Raw genomic sequence first — 23216 nt, 5'->3', positions numbered from 1 at the left:
GAACAAGTTCACATAAATATCCTAATGTTTAATCTCAAGATTCTAGAAAAAGAAGTCAAACCCAAACCTCATAAGTAGAAGGAAATCATAAAGATTATAACAGAAAGTAATGCAATTGAGACTAAGAAAACAATACAAAGAATCAATGAATTAAAGATTTGGTTCTTTGAAAGATTAAATAAAATTGACAAACTCTTAGCTAACCTTATCAAAAAAGGAAAGAAAAGACCCAGAGCCATGCAATTAAGAATAAAAAGGATGAAGTCAGAATGAATCCTGCTGAAATCCAGAAGATCATTAACACCTACTGACTTTGTGTGAATTTGTTTCACCAAGACTGAAAAACACACTGAGGGCTCACTGAGAAAGTGAAATTTGAGTAAATTTCAATGAAGGAAACATACAAGCCATATGGAGGCAAAGAGGCTGCAGCAAAGTTTCCTGGTGTGCTGGGAGATGAGAGACTGAAGACAGGGTTGAGTCCTGATAGCATTTGGGGCAGGTCTGCTGAGGACATAACTGACATATAATAAACTGAACTGAGTAAAGCACATGATTTGACTTGACTTGGTCTATGCATGAATCAGGGTAACTGCAATCAACAAAGTGAATGTACCGGATACCTCAAGTGTCCCTGTGTTTCATAACCTTTCTGCCTCTAGGTGCAACACTTTCTCTAGGCCAACACTCATCTTCTTCCTGTCACTATTGATTGTTTTGTATTTTCTATAGTTTTATAGATAAGGAATATTGTTATATGTGCTCTGGTTGTGTCTGACTTCTTTAACTCAGAATTATTATGAGATTTACCCAAGTTGTTGTACCATTATTTATTCCTTTTTATTTCCAAGTGATATTTCACCACATGGATGCATCTCAATTCGTTTATCACTTACCTGTTCATGTGCATTTGGGGTGTTTCCACATTTTGGTGATTATGAATAAATATATGTAAAAATCTAAGGATGTGGTAACTGGATCATGTAGTAGGCATGTGGTTAACTATTTAAGTACTTAACAGTTTACCCTGAGCATCACTTGGGCAGCACCATCTTTTAAGTACTATCTCAAGTATCACTCGGGAAGATGACATTTCAACATCTTGTTTTGAATACATTTGATAAAATTGGTGCTTTTATATTTCCTGTTACGAAAGTTAACAAAAATATGCAAGTTTTGGTTATCCTGCATTTAAATAATTGGACAGGTAAGTGGTTAAGAAAATGCAAAACTTTTTCCAAAGTGGTTGAAGACTCATGAGGGTTCTAGTTGCTCCACATGTTTTTGAAAATTAAAAAATTTATTCATGGCAAAAAATATGTAACAAATTCTGTTGGTATAGCTTTAAGTACATTTACTTTGTTGTGTATCCATTAGCACTATCCATCTCCACAACTTTTTCATACTCAGAAGAAAGTTAAACTCTATACCTAGTAAAATGAAATTCTCCATTCAGCCATCCTCTAGTCTCTAGGCAACCACAAATTCTGCTTTCTGTTTTTAAGAATTTCTTGTAAGTGAAATGATACAAACTTTTTTGTGATGAACTTATTTAAGAATAATGCCCTCAGGAGCCATCTAAGCTGTCACATGAGTCAGTTTTTCTCTTTTTAAAGGCTGAAAAATATTCCATTGCATATGTATGAAAATAAACACACACACACACACACACACACACACCACATTTTGCTTATCTATGCATCTGTCTGTAGACGCTTAAGTTGTTTCCACTTTTTGGATACTGTGAATAATGCTATTATGAACACAAGTATATAAGTTTATGTTCCAGACTGTTACCATCCTGCTGGTAGGTTCTTCTCTCAACCTAGAAAGAATTACAAGAGGGATGGTCAAAAGAAGACTGAGAAAAAATATGTATTGTAGAGCAAAAGCAGGAGGCAGCATTTATTGTAAAGTAAAAGCAAAAAGGCCTGGGGTTGTTGAACCCAGGAGGGGAACTGAACTGATTGCCACTGAAACTCTTTGTCTAGGGGTTTTTATACACAAAAATGACTATATCTGAGCCAAGCTGATGTCAACCTTTGGGGTTACAAGCAGGAAAGTTTGACTTAGAAATGGGCCTACTGGAGCTCAGTGTATATAACGAGTGTACTTTTGCAAGCACTTTTCTAAAACTAGCAGAATAAGGACATTCTTTAGAGAGGTATGAATATCTTATTTGTGAGCAAGAAAATCCCATCAATCTAATGAGATTTTTGTGTGTTGCCTCTGGAGCCCTGGCCCTGGCCTTCTTGTCCTTCATTGAGCCATCCTGATGCCCTCTGTGGCTCGGCTCTTTCCCTGGGTGGCTATCCCTTCTGTGGGTCTTCCTTTGCCAGAACCCCACACTTCCTCCCCTCCTGGGCCAGTGGCACGCTGAGAAATCCCCTCACATTCCCACAGAGCCCTGGTCATTCCAGTATAGACATTCCTCTTTTAATGTCTGAATTCCATTCCTGTGACTAGGTCATTAAATGAATTGGTTGCTGAATGAGGAATTGTACATAGTATACACATAACAATATTCACAACAAAGAAGTGGTAAAAGGAAGCTCCATCTTGATGACTTTGCTTTTATTTGCATAACTCTCACATGCAATACTGTAATGTATAACAGAACGTAAAACTAAAGTACTGTATTGTACAGCACAATCAGCCAAAATTACAGTACTGTACTGTAGAGGAAGCCACCATAAGGCCACACTATCCCTCATCTTCCTGCACTGTAAAGTCCCAGTGCGAGTTGTAAGTCCAAGTGGTGGGTTGTAAGTCCAAACAGCACTAAACAGGAAGGTCATTAAAGAGGGAATATCTGTGTAACGATGTTTTAGCAAAACTGATTGTTTAGATTTCTGCTGGGCACCTCTTGTTAGATTAGGAAAATGATACCCAAACCTTACAAAATAAAACCTAAACCAACCATGCCTGTGGAGGGCTCATGGTTCATGCTCCCCAGGCCTCTTGCTGCTTTGCAGGCTGCTTTAAATTTTTTTGGCAATACATATAAAAGTGGACTTGCCAGATTGTATGGTGTGGGAACCAGCCTATGAACTTGAACCTGACCAAGGGCTGATGAGGATGAAAAGTAAAGTGACACAGAATCAGGTTAAAATATAGAGGGCCAGGGATTTTTTATCTCTCTTCAACATAGAGCCCCAGGTGACTGGTGCACCTCAGCTTTATTCACTCAGACACTGGCATGAGCAAGTAGGGTTCCACAGGACTCATCTGTCTCCTCCCTCCACGGTACTTGTCTGGGTGAACAACAGGGTCTCAGGTGTTTTTTCTTTTCCCTGCAGCATGTCAGCATGGTTGCACACTGCCTTTCTTCTTCCTCTTTTTTAAAAATTAACTTTATTGGTACATTTTAGATACACAATATAATGACATTCATCATTCGAGATTTGTACCTTTACATGATGTATGTATCTTGGTTCTTTTTTTCCCCCTTCCCCTGCCCTCCCTTCAACCCTCCCACCCCTCCCTATTTACAAAGACTTTGTTTCCATTTTTTTCCTTTTCTCATATCAATTCCATTCCCTTCTTTCCTCTCCCTACCCCTCCCACTTTCCCTTCGCCGTACCCTTTGCACATTTCCTTCCTACTTCACATTATCTATTATACATTTTAGTCCTTATTTTCACTTTCAGTTTCTCACATCAGAGAAACTATTTGGTATTTACACATAAAGAACTAGGATTAAAGGTCCATTTGACCTAGCTATTCCCCTGCTGGGTACCTTCCCAAAAGAATTAAAAGAATCATACCACAGTGATATATGTACAACCATGTTCATAGCAGCGCAGTTTGTAATAGCTAAAGCTTGGAAACATCCGAATTGCCCATCAACTGGAAACTGGATAAAGAAAATGCGTTTTTTTTTTTTAAATAAAATGGATTACTACTCAGCCATAAAGAATGAGAAATTAGAGACATTTATAGCTAAATGGATGCACATTGAGGCGATACTCTTAAGTGAAATAAATAGGACACACATGTGTAAACGCCTTTCTTCTTATTGTTCACCAAGGTGGCCAGTTAGACTTCAGTCTTTCCATCTAGTCTCCTACAGTATGGTAATTCATATTTTAACTTTTTGAGGAAACATCAAACTACTTTCCACAGTGGCATTTTATATTTCTATCAGCAGCAGACAGTAGTTCCTATTTGTCCACATACTTATAACACTTGCTATTTATTTCTGCTTATGATAGACATTCTAATGGGTATGGAGTAGTATCTCACTGTGGTTTTGACTTATATTCCCATAATGATTAATGATGTTGAGCATCTTTTAATGGGCTTAGTGCCCATTTGTGTAACTTCTTTGGAGAAATATCTGTCAAGGTCTTTGCCCATTTTTGGATAGTTTTTTTGTTATTGTTGCTATTGAGTTCCAGGAGTTACTTGTACATTCTGGGTACTGATCATCTATGAGATGTATGACTTGTGAATATTTACTTCCATTTTATGAGTTGCCCTTTCATTTTATTGTGTTCTTTGATGCATGAAATTTTAAATTTTGATTAAATTCAGCTTATTTTTTGTTGTCGCTGATGCCTGTGCTTTTAATGTCATATCCAGGAAATCATTGTCAAATCCACTGCAATACAGCTTTTCACCTAATTCTCACCTACATTTAGGGCTTTGATCATTCTTAGCTTTTTTATATAATGTATGATAAGCATTAACTTTTATTTTTTATATAGGCATCCAGTTTTCTCAGTGCCATTTGTTGAAAAGACTACCCATTCCTCCTGAATGGTTTTGTCATCCGGTGCATTCTATACTGGAAAATAATTTAATCATATGTGTGAGGGTTTATTTCTGACATCTCTATTCTTTTCCGTTTGTCTTTTTATCTTTGTGCCCTTATGATGATATTTCAATTACTGTAAATTTGAAATCAGTTTTGAAATCAAGAAGCATAAGACTTCCAACTTTCTTCTTTCAAGATTGTTTATTCAGAGTCCCTTGAGATTCCATATTAATATTTGGATGGGTTTCCTGTTTTGTGCAAAAGAAGAACAAATGTCATTAAAGTTTTGACTGAGAGTGCTTTGAATCTATACTTGCCTTAAACAGTATTAATGTTTTAATATTATCAAGTCTGCTAATCATTGGACATAGGTGTCTTTCCACTTATTTATATCTTCAACTTCTTTCCCCAATATTTCATAACATTCAGTGAACATGTCTTTCAACCCAGTAGTTTAGTTAATTCTTAAGTATTTTATTCTTTTTATGCTATTTTGAATAAAATATTTTTCTTTTTGTGGTTTTCTTTGTGCTGAGCTACATCTTCAGCCCTTTTAAAAATGTTAATTTTGAGACAGTGTCTCACTAAGTCACTAAGTTACTCAAGTTGGGCTTGAATTTGTAATCCTCCTGCTTCAAACCTGGAACTACAGAATTGTTTCTTAATTTTTAAGATAATTTAAATTTATCACTAGTGCATAGATACATAACTGATTTTTACTTTTTATTTTGTATCCTGCAACTTTGCTTGTTATGACTAAGAAAAGCCCAGGCCCTGATGGCTTCACTGCTGAATTCTACAAGACATTTGGAGAGGAACCATTACTGCTACTGTTTAAACTCTTCAGTGAAATTGAAAAGGAAGCAAATTTCCCAAATTCATTCCTGGAAGCAAGCATCACCTTGATCTCAAAACCAGAGAAAGGCCCAACTGAAAAGGAGGACTATAGGCCAATCTCACTAATGAACATAGATGCAAAAATCATTAATAAGATACTGGCAAATAGAATGCAGAAGATCATCAAGAAGATCTCACACCCTGACCAAGTGGGATTCATCCCAGGGATGCAGGGAAGGTTCAACATATGCAAATCAATCAATGTAATACACTATATCGATAAAGCCAAGGACAAAAACCATATGATCATCTCAATAGATGCAGAAAAAGTGTTTGACAAAATCCAACATGCATTCATGATAAAAACCCTACAAATAATTGGAATAGATGGTATCTACCTCAACCTGGTTATGTATTTTTTTTTGTTTCTTAAATTCGTTACATTTGTCTGGTGTTCAGCATTTCCTTTCTGTTTATTTCATGTGTCATTTCCTCTTTTTTCTAGTTTATAAGGAGAACCCTGAAGAAATCAACTTGAGGCCTTTTTTGTTTTCTCATACAGATATTTAATACTATACATTTTTTAAGGACTGCTTTAATGGCATCCCAGAATTTAACTTTGTTTTATCAACATTTATCTCAAAATAACTTTAAATTTCTTAATTTTTTTTTACTTCTTTAACCCATCAGTTCCTGAGAAATTTGCTATCAGATTTGAAAATATTTGATGGTTTTCCTGATATCTTGCTGTTCTTAACATCATATTTATTAAATTTCCATCAGAGAACATGTTTTATATGACTTGAATCCTTCTAAGTTTTTGGAGAGTTATTTATGATCCAGAATATTGTGTCTTGGTAAGTTTCTCCATGTATATTTGTGAAGAACATGTATTCTGACCTGGTTGAACATCATGTCCTTTAATTGTCAATTAACTCGAGTTGCATGATAATGTTCAAATTTACTTATATATTTGCTCATTATATATTTGTTCTATCAACATGGGAGAAGGAGTTAAACTCTTTATAATCATGAATGTTTGTATTTCTTGAAGTGTTAGCAGTGTTTGTTTAATGCACTTTAAAGCTGTATTTTAAGTGCATAATTATTTAAGATTATAATATACTTTGATTAATTGACTATTTTATCACTATGAAATTACCTTCTTAAATCATCATAATATACTTCTGTATGGAATCTACCTTGTGTGATATTCAAATAGGTATTTATAATTCATTGTTGTTTTTGTTGTTGGCGTCTTTGGGGTCAGCATGGCATATTATTTCCCATTCTTTTACCTTTTACAAATTAATTTTATTGGTGCAATTTAAATATACATTCATCAAAGGGAATTTGTACCTGGAATGCTATATCTTGATTCCTCTTTTTCTCCCAATCCTTTCCCTTCCCTTCAATCCCCCCTTTCCTCCTTATTTACAAAAGTTTTGTTTCCATTTTTCCTATTCTCATTTTTTTCTTTTCCTTTCCTTCTTTTCCCCTTCCTCCTTCCCTGTTTCCCTTTCCTTTTGAATAATTTCTTCCTATTTCACATTATCTATTATCTACTATACATTTTGGTACTAATTTACCCTTTCAGTTTCTTACACCAGAGAGACAATATGGTACTTACACACATGTGTCTGATTTATTTCACTTAAGAATATAGTCTCAAGGTGCACCCATTTACGTAGAAATGTCTCAAGTTTATCCCTCTTTATGGTTAAGTAGTACACCATTGTGTAATAAAACCACATCTTTTTTAACCATTCATTGGTTGGTGGGCATTTGGGTTGTTTCCAAGATTTAGCTATTACAAATTGTGTTGCTATAAACATAGGAACATATATGCTGTTGTAGTATGATGCTTTTAATTCTTTTGGGAAGATACCCAGAAGAGGAATAACTGGATCAAATGGGACCTCTAATCCTAATTTTTTGAGGAAACTCCACACTGATTTCCACAATAATTGCACCAGTCTACACTCCCACCAATGGAGAAGCGTTCCTTTTTCCCCACAGCCTCTCCTGCATTTGTTGTTGGTCGATTTCTTGAAATTAGCTATACTTTCAGGGGTGAAATGGAATCTCAGCACTGTTTTAATTTGCATGTCTTGCATGACCAGTGATAGTCAACATTTTAAAAATATATTTATTTGCCATTTCTACTTCTTCATCTGAGAAATGTCTATTCATTTCATATGCCCATTTTTGGATTAGGCCTTTAAATTTGGGGGGGTCTAATTTTTTTGAATTCTTTATATGTTCTAGATAGTAGTCCTTTGTTGGGTGAATAGTTGGTGAAAAATTTTTTCCCATGCTGTGGGTTGTCTCTTCACTCTGTTGGTGGTTTCTCTTGCTGTGCAAAAGCTTTTTAATAAGATGAAGTCCCAGTTGTTGATTCTTTTTAGTATTTCTCATGTGGTCTGGGTTTTGGTCATGAAGTCTTTGCTTACTTTTATGTCCTTAAGCTTACCTATTCTCTCTTCCAGCAGATTTAGTGTTTTTGTTTTAATATTTAGATCTTTGATCCATTTTGATTTTAGGTTAGAGTATGGTGAAAGATATGGATCTAGTTTCAAAGACACTACAGCCAGCCCAAACACTATTATATTACTCTTTCAAGTATTTCTTCCCAGCCCTGATGTAGTCCCTTTATATGCAAATTCTAATCAGCAGTCTGCCGAATACTCATGAAGACCCTTAGTAGATCTCGGGAACTCTAGAAACTCCTCTCTTTGGAACACTGTTATGTAAATTCTAGCTGCTATTGTCCCCTTGTCCACTTAAGGAGACCAGAATGGACTGTCTGGGTGTCTGGGTTCTTTTTTGTGTGTGTGGCTCAGCTGGAAACTTGAGCAGCAGGTTGGAGGATTTGTGGAAATTATCTAGTTTGTTCTCTTGTCTCAGAAATGGGGATCCTGCATTTTCTGATGATCTGAGTTCTAAAATCAGTATGTAACACATTTTGCCTGATTGTTGTTATTGTAATACATTTTGCCTTATTGTTGTGATTGTTTCCAGAGTGGTATGGAGAGGTCAAGCATCTCCCTATCACTCTATCTTGGGTAGAAATAAAAGTCACCCTTAGTATTCCTGACAACATTCTTAGTTTATAAGGATGTTGTTCTCACCATGTTTTCTTCTGTGCCAATAAGTTAGCTTAAAGATACCTATTAGCAAGCCACTCATTCCCTGGGCTCTGCAAGGCAGGTATTAGCCAGCTCTAAAGAACATGAACTTTATGATGCTGACTGAATTACTTTACCTTTATGAGTTCCATGATGATGATGGTGATGAGTTCCACAAAATTGTTGAGAGGACTAAATGAGCTAATAAAAGTGGAGCATTTAGCTTATCACTTGGCATATTCTTCACTATGAGGAAACCAAGGCTTAGGTTTAGTAACTTGTCAAAGGTCACACAGTTATGAACTCTAAGAACTTGGACAGGAGCCCAGTACTGTCTCATTTAGTGGGTAATAAAGGCTTCCTAGGGGAAGAAAAGTCACTTAGTTGGCCCCTGTGGCCACCTAGGAAGCTGAAGATGAATCTTAGAAGTAGCGGGGGAATTGGCAGGGATTTGTGGGAACATACTGGAAGGATACCTTCCAACACATATCCTCCAGAACACCAGAAATCCAGAACTTCAGAATGCCATTGGATTGTATCATCCAATAACAGGCTGATGCCACAGACCTTGGTGAATTTCATGTTGTCTTACAATATGACTTTTCAGTGGCCATTAACAGAATAAAGGCTCTATTACATCTTATAATGAGAACTTACTAACTTTATTTAATATTGGTGTTCTATTGAACTGGCCATGCTTAAAGTGTGCTCTATATTTAAAATAAAATCTATTTAGAAGCTAAAGTTTGGTAGTTTACTGATGGCTTCACAAGGGGATGATGAGGTCTGGTAATTGTGGTAAAGATTAGACATATTTTTAAAGTTTACAGGATTTAATCTGGCACATCATAGGTGCTCAGAAAATTAGGAATACTTTCTGTGCATAAATGGGCTACTCACAAGTACTTAAGACCCTTGCTGTCATATACAGTTGACTTCTAATTCTCTTATAATCCATGTAACCATTGAGTTTCACTTTATGTTGCTCTTCCTCAATGCAGGTGAACATAATGAATCTCTCTCATGGAATACATAACTTGTGAGTTTACTAAGCAATTCTGGAGTAAAAAAAGCCCTGCAATATAAAGTTTTGCAGAGAACCTGTCTCCTGGATCCTTTTCTGTGCTCTAAGGAAGGGTCTAGACAGACATCTTTGGCCTTTAGAAGCTCATCATCAGCACAGCAGAGCACACTCAGACTTCCTTGGAGAATGCTGATGTGAAAACTGCCTCCTGGCTCATCCAAGACATGTCCAGCTCTGCCCTGTGTGGCTCAGATGGATTTGGGGCCTCACTGTGTTTAGCAAATTAATCGTTCATTAAGAGGAAGGGACATTCACAGAGCTAGCCTGAACTCCTGATAAAATACCAAATGACTTTCAGTGTTTGATTTATGAGCACAGGCTCAGCTCTGCACTGGCTCATGTCAGAACAGGCTGGAACAATAAGCACACATTTATCTCTGGGCCTTGATGAATGGCAGGGGCACGTTTTACCATAAAGGCAACAAAGCTACCCTGTGGGAAGAGGACTGTCACTGAGTGCTTCAGGAAAGTTCTATTGGACTCTGAATGGACTCTGGAGGACAATGAATGGATTTAAAAGTTAGGATTTTAATTATCATACAAATTAGAAGGAAATTAATCTTTCATATTTTATGACTTGAGTTAGAGTAGAGCACTGCCAGTTAACTTTCATAGCAAATCTGTGATTAATTGAGACACAACATGAAGGTATAAAGCCCAGACTCTGGCTGGATGTTAATCTTTCCCTCTCCTCCCATGTTGCCCAAGGTTAGAAATTAGGTTAAAAGGAGATGGATGCTATAGACTTGGACACCCGCACTTACAAAGCAACTCCATGAGATGCTCATTTACCTTCTTAAATTTTCTCAATGTGGATGTCAGAATTTTCTGCCCCTGCTTTCCTCTTTCATGTATATGCCTTGTTTTATTGTCTATAGCCATCCTTTGAATTGGAGAATGCTGAGGGTGTTCTCACCAGATGTGGGGCAGTCACCTGAGATACTGATGAATGTCTTGAATTTTCACCAGTGCCCATATATTGAAGGGTTGGACACAGCTAGGGAGAGGCATGGGTGAAAGGTGGTGAAACCTTGAAGAGGCAGGGCTAATGGAAGGAAGTGGGTCACTGGGACCTTGAAGGGCATACTGGAGCCCTAGCTCCTCCTCTTCCTTTCTTTTTTTGCTGGACTCTAAGCATGAGGTGAATAAACCTCCACCATGTACTCCTGCAGTGATATGCTGCACTGCCGCAGGCCCAGAGCAATAGGGCCAAGTGGCCATGGACTGAAACCTCTGAAACTATGATCCAAATAAATCTTTCTTCTTTATAAGCTGATCTTTCCAGGTATTTTGTCACAATAACAGAAATCTGGCTAAAAAAAATAGACCCTTGTTCTTTTGTTACTACAAACACAGAGGAGTTACCAACTAGCAAGTCATAATTCCAGGTGTGGAGCTCATGGAGAAGTAGGAGGAGGGCAGTCTCTGTGTGGACATACGTAAGTCATTTGTCAAAAGTAGCCACTAATTAGAATGGTAATAAACATGTCAATTGTTAACACGTCCAACTCTGAGATACTGGGCTGCCGTAGGTCCCAACTACAGCCCAACTTCACACCCAACTTATCTCTCTCGGTCTTCTGGATTTTATTAACCTGTAACTCAGTCCCTCCAGTTGCCCAAGGAAATTTGGAGTCATCTGATAGTTCAGTCAATCCTGCAGGTTCTGTTACAAAACCATGGGCAAAAATTGAATGCCTTACCACCTCCACTTAGACTGTGCTGTTTCACCATAGGCACCCTCATCCAGGCCACTCAGGTCATGGCAGTAGGGCCTCCTGGGCCTGCTTCTTCCATCCTTGTCTGTTTTAGTTGCTTCTTGACACATCTATCAGAAGGAGCCCCCTGAAATATTAATGAATCATGTCAACACTCTGATCAGCCCTCTAGTGACTCCATCTTGCTTAGAATAAAATTCAGACAGAGCACTGCATGCCCTGAAAGAATATATAATCCAGCCCCTGTGATTTCTTGGCTTCATTTTCCACTGTTATCCCTTTTTCATGTCACCAGGCCTCATGACATTCACACTTGGTGTGACCTCTGCCAAGAATGCTTGCTTCTCTGGTAGCCACATGGCGCAGTTCCTCTGCTTCAGTCCTCTGACTTCAGTGTTCTCCCAAGTACCCCCTGTGGTGCTTTATTTTATGTATTAACTTGGCTAGGCTACAGCACTGATTCTTAGTTGAACATTATTCTAGGTCAGTGGCACCTCAGTACACAAACTCAATTCTCTACAAGATTCTGGTCACAAACCAAACTGGACAAGAACTGAATCAAATTTCCCCATAAGGTCAGCATTGAACCTAACCATTGAATTTGATTCAGTTCTCATCCAACTTGGTTTGCAACCAGAATCAGAAAGAATCAAGTTCACAAACTGAAGCAGCACTATATTTCTGTGAAGGCCCTTTTTAGAGGAGATTAATATGTAAATAGTGGCTTTTGGACAAAGCAGATTTCCCTCCATAGTAGGGGTGAACCTCATCCAATCAGTTGAGGGACTTACTAGGAAAAGACTGACTTCCTACCAGATGGAAGGAGACTGCTCTTCTTTCAGACCTGAACTGCAATATTAATCCCATGGTTAGGGATGTCTTCTTTAGCTACCTTATCTAAGGCAGGCACTCCCTCTTCTTTTGGTTCTGCTCATGGTACCCCACAGTATACAATTTTCTGATAAATGCTCAACACTTATTCAAGGTAGAGGTTGGAGGATGAGCCACACCAATTTGTAGTGCTTGGTGATTTCCATAATGAAAATACTCTCACCATGGCCAACTTTAAGCTACCACAATGAACATAAGTGCCTTACAGAATTTTTGAAACCATAACAATTGTCTTTTGCAAGCCAGTTTGAGCTGGCTTTGGCATGCCTTGTCTTTATCTCTTGCATTTTTCTCCTTAATCTCAATACTGGATATATTGAATATTTTGTTTTTATATTTTGTATATCAGCTATGATCACATTAGAATTTCTGTTTAGGAAGTGATTTTTGACTGCTCTATTCATTGCTATTCTGATGTTCACAGAAATACTTGTTACACAGTAGGTATTCAATGAGACTTTGCTGAATGAGATTATTAATGAAAGAATGACCAACTACTACTTATCACACATTAAATTTGTGGATACAGATAATAAGACAATGTCCTTGATCTTGATTTCTACCTAGTGATGAAGACAAGCTTTTTGCAACACAACGAATTAGGGTCTAAACAGACCCTAATTGCTTTTAGTAAGAGCATAGGGAAATCATCAAAATTCTTGTTGATTGATTCTTATGTAAATGAGAGTGTAATTCTATAAGTATTAGTAGTATTTTACCAAGGCTCAATGGAATACTCATGTTCTAATACCCTTCCTCTTCATCAAATTCTAGATATATGTATTAGTCTGTTTTCTGCTGCTATAACAAAAAGCTTGAGGCTGGATACTTTAAAAGAAAACAGGTTTCTTTAGCTCACAGTTTTGAGGCTGGTCATCCAATATGGGGCAACCCATCTCTTTAGCCTTTGCTGAGGGCTGCTGCCTGTGTCACAACATGGTGAGAAGTGGGAAAGGAAACAACTGTGTGTAGAAGAGATCACATGGCAAGACAAGAAGCAGAGAGATTCAGGTGCTAGACATTTTCTTTTTGTAAAAACTTGCTCTTTTGGAGAGCTAACCCGAAGTCTAAGGGAACTGCACTAATCTATTCCAAGGGTGGGATCACCTGATATGGTCATCACCCAGTACAGCCTGCCACTCACAGGTCTCACCACCTCAGGAATGCCACATGGAGGATCAGGATTGTGGCACATGGACCTGTGCAACACACAAACCATAGCAACAAAAGTTTAGATCCCAAAAGTGCTTTAGAAACTCATTCAGCGACCCCATTCCATGAAACACACACCTAGTACACTAGCTCAGGGCCAAGACCTGCAGTTTCCAGTTTTGTCAAGCACCCAGTCCTGAAGCCAGACCTAATAAAAAGGTCTGTAATGTTCAGGGTCATGAGTACCATTGAGGTCAGACAAGGTCATGGCTGCTTTCATGCCTTTAAAACACAGTGATCCTGTTTAATAGTAGAAATGGTCCCAGAAGAATATGTGTTTCTTTAGTTCTGAAAAAGAGTGAGGTGGGGCTGAGGAGAGGGTGGTGGCTTTTCTTTCCTCTGTGGATCATTAGTGAATGAATGTTCAATTTGTCCCAGTGACAAATGTGTTTTAAAACATGGGAGGATGAAGGAAGTGAACTTGTATTGACAATGCCAAGTTATTCTGCTGGATTCTGTACACATGTATATTGATCAATAGCTTTTTGAACTAAATTCCTGAATTCCTCTAATAGGCGCTTACAGCCTATGTGGTAACTTTCATCAGAACCTGGCAATTGCTTGGATGAGTTTCCCAGGCTCACTCAGTGTTCTGCAGGGACTGGGTACCTTCACTACCCTTCACAGGCATTTTCTACTGTTCCCATACTGCCAGTGCCTTGGAGGCCGACAAGGATGGACTAAAGAGACTCTTCCTTGTTAGAATTCTGCTTGTGTTGTGCTGGATGCCCCAGCAGATGAGTGAGAGGGAGGAGAAGTCAGGACATCAATGCTGCCAGCCCCTTCTGCAGGCCTGTGGCATCTTTGCACCACACTTCAGAGCTGTTGCAGGAGGCCCCACGATGTATGTGGGGAGCATCTGACTGCTGGAAGCTTTCTTGGAAAGTTGGCTGGGGTTCTTGAAGACAGAAATGGACAGTAGTGTGTCTGCTCTTTCTCAGTCTTGAGGGCATCATAGGTGGGGACAAACTCAGAGCAGGGATGCAGAAGAGCACAACTGAGGCTCCCAAGCAGACTTGGGTTATTCTTTCCCAGGGTGAAAATATGTGTGAAATTGCAACTACACGGGTCTTTTTCCTGTTTCACATTGTTTTGCCTTTTTCCTACTGTGCTTTCCTAAGAAGACAGTTTTCTCTACATTTCCTTAGAGTGAGAGGGATCAGGGTACAAGTAAAGATTTGTTTTGAAACTGTCATTAGGTAAGGGGAGTCAGACTGAATTGTCAACTCTAAACTTCTCAGCTTGGGTAGGTCCTGAGCCTCTGGATCTAAGCCCAAGTACTGGGTTCTGATAAAGTGCTGTAGGACTTCACGACTCTGTGTTTGGTTAAAGACTTAATTTAGTGGGCTGGGGGGTGGCTGGAACTTAGTGGTAGAATGTGCACTTAGCACACACAAGATCCGGTGCTTAATCCCCAGCACCACACACACACACGCACACACACACACGCACACACACACACACACACACACTGTGTGTGTGTGTATATATATATATATATGTAAATGTCTAAATAAATTTTTAAAAATAAATTTAAAAGATGACCTTAGAGTTTTCCCCATCTTCAACTTTGCATGCTTTTTATGTAATGTTTGAAAATATGTACTTACCATTTAAAGTTGTTTACTAGCAAGAAGATATATTCAAGTGTTTTGGTCTCATCACTGGGCATTGGAAGCCTACAGGATGATTGTTAAATGTTTCCAATTATTTCAAAAGGAGATGGTAAACAATTTTTTTAAAAAAAATTCTTTTATTGGTACCTTTTACGTGTACAATACATTTACATTTCTCATTGGGAACTTGTATCTTTACATGATGTATCTTGGTTCTTATTTTTCCCCATTCCCTGTGCGCCCTTCACCCCCTTCCCTATTTACAAAGACTTTGTTTCCATTTTTTCCATTTCTCATAATTTTGCCTTTCCCTTTTTTCCTTTCCTCTACCCCTCCCACTTACCCTACCCCTTTGGACCTTTTCTTCCTATTTTACATTATCGATTATTCATTCTAATCATTGGTACATTTTAGGTATACAATATAATGACATTCATCATTGGAAATTGGCACCTTTATATAATCTCTCTTGGTTCTTATTTTTCCCCCTTCCACAGCCCTCCTCTCCACTGCTCCATCCCTCCATCCCTCCTTATTTGTAAAGACTTCATTTGCATTTTTCCATTTTGTCATATTAATTCCATTCCCTTCTTTCCTTTCCCTTACCCCTCCTACTTACCCTTCCCCTTTGCTCCTTTTCTTCCTATTTCACATTATCTATTATAACTTTTAGTCCTTAATTACACTTTCAGTTTCTCACACCAGAGAAACTATTCAGTATTTATACATGTCTGTCCTATTTATTTCACTTAAGCGTATCGTCTCAAGGTGCATTCATTTAGCTATAAATGTCTCTAATGTCTCATTTTTTATGGCTGGGTAGTACTCCCTTTTATAAAAAAACACACATTTTCTTTATCCAGTCTCCAGTTGATGGGCATTTGGGCTGTTTCCAAGTTTTAGCTATTAAAAATTGTGCTGCTATGAACGTGGGTGCACATATATCACTGTGGTATGATTCTTTTAATTCTTTGGGGAAGATCCCCAGCAGTGGAATAGCGGGGTCAAATGGAACTTCCAGTCCTAGTTCTTTGAGGTATCTCCATACTTATTTCCACAGTGCTTGCACCAGTCTACACTCCCACCAGCAGTGGAGCAGGGTTCCTCTTTCCCCACAGCCCCGCCAGCATTTGCTATTGGTTGATTTCATGATAGCAGCCATTCTTTTTTTTTTTTTTTTTGGTATTAAATTCTTTTATTGGTACATTGTAGGTATGCAACACAATTACATCTCTCATTGGGAATTGTACTTTTGTATAATGCATCTTGGTTCTTACTTTTTCCCCATTCCTAGCCCTCCCTTCACGCCCTCCACCCTTCCCTATTTACAAAGACTTTATTTCCATTTTTTCCATTTCTCATCATTTTTTCCTTTCCCTTCTTTCCTTTCCCCTGCCCCTCCCACTACCCCTATCCCTTTGGACCTTTTCTTCCTATTTTGCATTATCGATTATTCATTCTAATAATTGGTACAATTTAGGTATACAATATAAGTGAGGTGGAATCTCATTGTTGTTTTCATTTGTATCTCTCAAATGACCAGCGATGTTGAACATTTTTTCATATATTTATTTGCTATTACTACTTCTTTGTCTGAGAAACGTCTGTTCATTTCAGATGCCCATTTTTCAGATTGGGTCTTTAAATTTGGGAGGTCTGATTTTTTAAGTTCTTTATAGATTGGAGACAGTAGGCCTTTGTCTGAGGAATAGCAGGTAAAGATTTTTTCCCACATTGTGGGTTGTCTCTTCACACTACTGGTAGTTTCTCTGGCTGTGCAGAAGCTTTTTAATAAGAAGAGATCCCATTTGTTGATTGTTTGTGCTAGTTCACGGGCAACTGAGGTTTTGTTCATAACATCTTTTCCTATACCATGTCTTCAAGTGTTCTACCTAACCTCTGTTCCAGCTGACTCAGCGTTTCTATTTTAATATTTAGATCTTTAATCCATTTCTATTTTAGTTTAGTGCATGACAAGAGATATAGGTCTAGTTTTAATCTTTGGCAAATTGAAATCCAATTTTTCCAGCATCACTTGTTAAAGAGGCTATCTTTCCTCCATTGAGGGTGTTTGGCTCCTTTATGGAAGATAAGATGGCTGAGTATGTCTGGAGTTGTTTCTTCATCTTCTAATCTGTTCCAATGGTCCTCAGGTCTGTCTCTTTGCAAGTACCATGCTGTTTTTATCACAGTAGCTTTGTAGTATAGTTGCAGGTTGGGGATTGTGATACCCTCTGCCATGTCTGTGTTACCTGGAATGGCTTTTGCTATTCTGGGTCTCTTCTTGCTCCAAATGAATTTTTGGATTGTTTTCTCAAGGTCTGTGAAGCATGCTGCTGGGATCTCAATTGGGATTGCATTGAATCTATATAGCAGTTTTGAAAGTATGGCCATTTTCACTATATTGATCCTTCCTATTCAGGAGCACCTAATGTCTTTCCATTTTCTAATATCATCTTCGATCTCTCTTTTCAGAGTGCCATAGTTTTCAGAGAAGAGGTCTTTGATTTCTTTCATTAGGATGATTCCTGGGTATTTCAGGTTTTTGGATACTACTATGAAAGGAATCATTTGCCCTCTTTCTCTCTCAGTGAGTCTGTTGTTCATGTAGAGGAAAGCTATTGGTTTTGGTGTGTTGGCCTTGTATCCAGCTACTTTACTGAATTTGGCTATTAAGTCTAGAAGACTTTTGGTAGAGTTCTTGGGGTCTTCTATATAGAGTATCATGTCATCTGGAAATAATGACAATTTGACTTCTTCATTTCCTATCTTTATTCCTTTCTCTTGTCTAATTGCTGTGGCTAATGTTTCCAAGGCTATACTGAACAGGAGTGGTGATAGTGGACATTCTTGTCTTGTTTCTGATTTTAGTGTGAAGGATTTCAGTTTTTGACCATTTAGTATGATACTGGCTGTTGGTTTTTCATAGATGGCTTTTATCAGATTGAGGTAGAGACCATCTATTCCAATCTTTTCTAGGGTTTTTATCATAAAAGCATGCTGGATTTTGTCAAATGCTTTTTTCGGCATCTATTGAGATAATCATATGGTTTTTGTCCTTGGCTCTATTGATATAGTGTATTACATTGATTAAAGTGCATATGTTGAACCATCCCTGCATCCCTGGGATGAATCCCAGTTGATCAGGGTGTATGATCTTCTTGATGATCTTCTGCATTCTATTTGCCTGTATCTTATTAAGGATATTTGCATCTATGTTCATTAGTGAGATTGGCCTATAGTTCTGTTTTTCAGTTGGGTCTTTCTCTGCTTTGGGGATCAAGGTGATGCTTGCTTCCAGGAATGAATTTGGGAGTATTGCTTCCCTTTCAACTTCATTAAAGACTTTAAATAGTAGTGGCAGTAGAAGAACCAACTCTTGACTTCATTAATTTTTTGTATCGTTCTCTTAGTCTCCATTGAATTGATTTCTACTCTGATCTTTAAAATTTCCTCCCTTGTATGAGTTTTGGGTTCATCCTACTCTTCTTTTTCTAGAAGTTTGAAGTTCAGCATCAGATTGTTTAATTGGGCTTGTTCTGTTTTCCTAATATTGCACTCACTGCTATGAATTTCCCTCCTAAGACTGCTTTCATTCTGTCCCATAGATTCCAATATGTTGTATTGTCATTGTCATTTAATTGAAGGAACTGTCTGATATTTTCTTCAACTTCCTCTGTGAACTATTGGTTATTCAGAAGTGTGTTGTTCAATTTCCACATGTTCATGAAATTTTTGCAGTTTCTTTTACTATGGATCTCCAATTTCATCGCACTATGCTCTGATAATATACAGGGGATAACTTCAGTTCCTTTGCATTTACTTAAACATGTTCTATGAGCAAGCATATGGTCTATTTGGGAGAATGAGCCGTGTACAGCTGAAAAAAGTGTGTATTCTGAATTTGTGGGGTGGAACACTCTGTAAACATCTGTAAAGTTCATTTGTTCAAGAGTTCAACTGAGTTGTAGTATTTCATTACTGATTTTTTGTCTAGCTGATCTATCTATTTGTGACAGTGGGGTGTTGAGGTCCCCTACTACAATTGTATTCATGCATATATGACTTTTCATGTCCGTTAATATTTGTTTTATAGAGTTGGGTGCACTAGTGTTTGGTGCATAGATATTTATGATTGTCATCTCTTCCAGTTTGATTGTCCCCTTTACAAGGATGCAGTATCCTTCTTTATCTCTCTTAATCAGTTTTGGTTTGAAATCTACTTGTTCTGCAAAGAGGATAACTACTTCTGCTTTTTTGGGGGTTCCTGTTTCATGGAGTATTGGTTTCCACCCTTTAACTTTCAGTCTATGTATTTAATTTTGAATTAAGTGTGTTTCTTGTATGCAGCATATTGTTGCATCTTGCTTCTTGACCCATTCTGCCAGTCTATTTCTTTTGACAGGTGAATTGAGAACATTAACATTGATAGTTATAGCATACATATTGAGTTATCATTGTCATGACTTTTTCTTTTTGTTGGATTCTCCCCGTTTACATTTAATTTCTTGTCACTCCCAATGGGTTCATTCTGCTGTGCTTCCTGGGGTTGTGATCCTCTTTGTCTCTTCCTAGGATATTGTCTGAAAATTTTTGGAATGCTGGTTTGGTATTCATGAAGTTCTTAAGGTGCTCTTTGTCATGAAAATATATTATTTCTCCATCCATTTTGAAAGATAGTTTTGCAGGGTACATCAATCTGGGTTTGAGGCTCTTTTCCTTTAGGGCTTAGAATACATCACTCCAAGCCCTTCTTGCCTTGAGGGTTTGTGTTGAGAAATCTGCTGTGATTCTGATGGGCTTTCCTTTATATGTGATTTGTTTCTTTTCTCTCACTGCTTGTAGAATTTTGTTCTTCTGTTGGGTTTCTGGAATCTTAAAAATTATATGCCTATGTGTAGATTTTTTTTTATCAAGGCTATTTGGATTCCAATATGCCTCGCTTATCTGTATGTCAAGTTATTTTCCCTTGCTTGGGAAGTTTTCTGCCATTGCTTCTGTGAAGAGTTTTTTTATGTCATCTGCACTCTGTCCAGTTTCTTCATTGACTCCAGTCAGTCTTATGTTATTCTTCTTTGCATCATCTAGCAGCTGCTGGATTCATTTCTCATGGTCCCTTACAATTTTGAAGCAATTTTTCTTTTCCTGTTCACTAATTGCAATCTTATCTTCTATATCTGAAATTCTGTCCTCATATTGGCTCATTCTGCTATGTAGACTTTTCAGTGGAGTTTTTTTGGTCTCCTGGAAATCTGTTTGCCTCTGTTTTATGGATTCCATTTGTTTCCTATGTTGGAATTCTATCATGTTCCTCAGCTCTTCTCTAGATTTATTAATCATGTCTTGCACTATGAGCACAATCTCTGCTGTTATCTGAGAAATTATTTCTGATTTCATGTTTTCCAGATTCTCTTTTGTTTCCAGTTCAGAGAGTCCAGGTGACTGAGTATCAGAGTGTTCCATCTCATTTCCCTCTGGGGTTGCTGTATGTGATCTAGTAGTTTGGTTTGGAGACTTGTTTACATGTCATCTCATTTTGATGGGAGGTAGGGCGGGTGTGCTATTGGCCCCCATGGGCCTCACCTCCTCTGTGCTGGGAGCGGTGGAATGGCCACCCAGAAGTGCCTTCCTCTTGGATGGGAGTGGTGGAACATTGGCCCAGAAGTGCCTTCCTCTGGGCTGGGTGAGATGGAATGGCAGTCCAGAAACCCCTTCCTCTGGGCTGGGCATGGTGGAACTGTGGTCGGAAGTGCCTTCCTCTGGGCTAGGAGTGGTAGAATGGTAAACAACTTTTTGAATGGAAGAGGCTTAGAAGGAAGCAGACCATGAGGTGATTTCTGTAAAGGATATTCATGATTTAGCTGCTTGTTCCCCTCCTTCTCCACAGAAAGATCTTCAGAAGGTCTGTTTTTGTTGTTGTTGTTTTATTTCCATTAAGTTTATTGGCACATTTATTTATAAAATACACTTACATTCATCATTGGGATCTTGTACATTTACATGATGTATCTTGGTTCTTATTTTTCCCCTTCCCCTGCCCTCTCTTCACCCCCTCTACCTTTCCCTATTTACAAAGACTTTGTTTTCCCTTTTCTCCTTTTCTCATATTTTTTTCTTTTCCCTTCTTTCCTTTCCCCTACCCCTCCCACTTCCCCTACTCCTTTTGGCCTTTTCTTCCTATTACACAATATCAATTCTACATTTTTAAAAGTACAATATCAAAAGTTAGAGGACATTTCCACAGATTTTACAGAATTTAAAAGGATATAGAAAGCATATTACAAAAATCCTTTTTGAAATAAATTTGACAACTTCTAAGAAATACTTTGGAAGACAAATTAATGAAATTGACTCTGGAAGAAATATAAAATTTGAATAGCACCTATTAAGAAAGTATATTCCTAGCTTGAAAACTTATCTATATGACAACAACAGCCTCATATATATTTTAACTGATGAATTATGTCAAACATTTAAAGCAGAAAAAAGAAGGAACAGTTCTCCCCTCATTTTAGGAAATCAATATTGTGCTAATCCTAAAACTGGATAAAGATAATAGAAAAAAGTATGAACATAGATAGAAATTTGTTTAACAAAACAAACTATTAGAAGTCAGATCTGGCAGTATGTAGAAAGTGGTTTTGTTATAGGGATGGCAGTGTTGGTTCAACATTGGAAGATACACCCCCATAAGTCAGCATTTTAAGAGAGGAAAGGAAAAAGCCATGTGATCCTGTCAGTAGTTGCAGAAAAAGTGTTGGACTGAATTCTACAAATGTTCATGGTGGAAGCTATCAGGAGACTAGAAGTAGAACAGAACCTCCTCAACAGATAAGACATGTATTCCATACTTCCAGCAAAAATGCCTTATATGAATGGAAAAGATACAATGCTTTCTCCCTAAGGTGGGGAACAAGGGAAGATATGCATACTGTTCATCTGTCCATTAAACTTTGAAACACAGGCCCAACCCAAAATAGTCTGGTAGTAAAAAGAAACAATTAGTAAAGGATTGGCAAGGTAGAAGTAAAATCTTTATATGTAGATGAAATGATCTTCTACAGAGAAAATACTAAGAAATCTCTAGGAGCCCCTAGAACTTGTATCTGAATTTAGCAGGATTAGAAAACACAAGGTATATATAAAAAGTCAGGTCTACGTATACTTGCTATAAATGAAGAATTGGATATTGAAATTTGAAAGTTATGTAGGAGTACAAAGGACCTAGAAAAGTAAAAAGAAAAAGAAAGAAAAAAAAAACAGTGTTGGAAGACTTTAATACCTAATTTTAAGACTTCCTCTAAAGCTACAGTAATCAAGGTAGTGTTGGCATAAGGAAAGACACATAGATGAATGGAATAAAACAGAGAATCTAGAAATAGAACCACACATATATGGTCCACGAGTTTTGAAAGATTATTTAACATTAACATTTTATAGAACATAAACTCAACTCAAAAGCAGAGGAAAAGATAGTGTTTTGAGCAAATGGTACTAGAACACCTGGTATCCATATGTAAAAAGTTAACCTCAACCTTTTATTTCCATACATAAAAATAACTTGAAAGGATCTATGAATCTAAATATGAAAGACTAAAACTATAAAACTTTAAGAAGAAATTATACGGGAAAATGTTCATGAACTTAGGGTAGGAAAGAATTTCTTAGGATACACAAAACATGATGTGTAAAATTAAAAAATTGATAAATGAGATTCCATCAAAATTTAGAACTTTAAATGACATTGTTAAGAAAAGGAAAAGTAGTCCTTAAACAGACCATATTTATAATACATATATCCTAAGACCAGAATACATAAGGAACATTTTCAGCTCATTAATAGACAACCCAATTAAAAAGTAGACACAAGAAGATGATAAATAGCCAGTACAGCACAAGGAAAGGTGCACAACACTAGAATCAGAAAAATACTACTCAGTACAATAACACGATTGTATTATGCACTCATTA

Source organism: Heterocephalus glaber, unplaced genomic scaffold (assembly GCF_053883595.1).
Source record: "Heterocephalus glaber isolate CG9 unplaced genomic scaffold, H.glaber_assembly_v1.0 deba00000347, whole genome shotgun sequence".
In the NCBI taxonomy this organism is placed as follows: domain Eukaryota; kingdom Metazoa; phylum Chordata; class Mammalia; order Rodentia; family Bathyergidae; genus Heterocephalus; species Heterocephalus glaber.
This window is presented reverse-complemented; position numbering follows the sequence as displayed.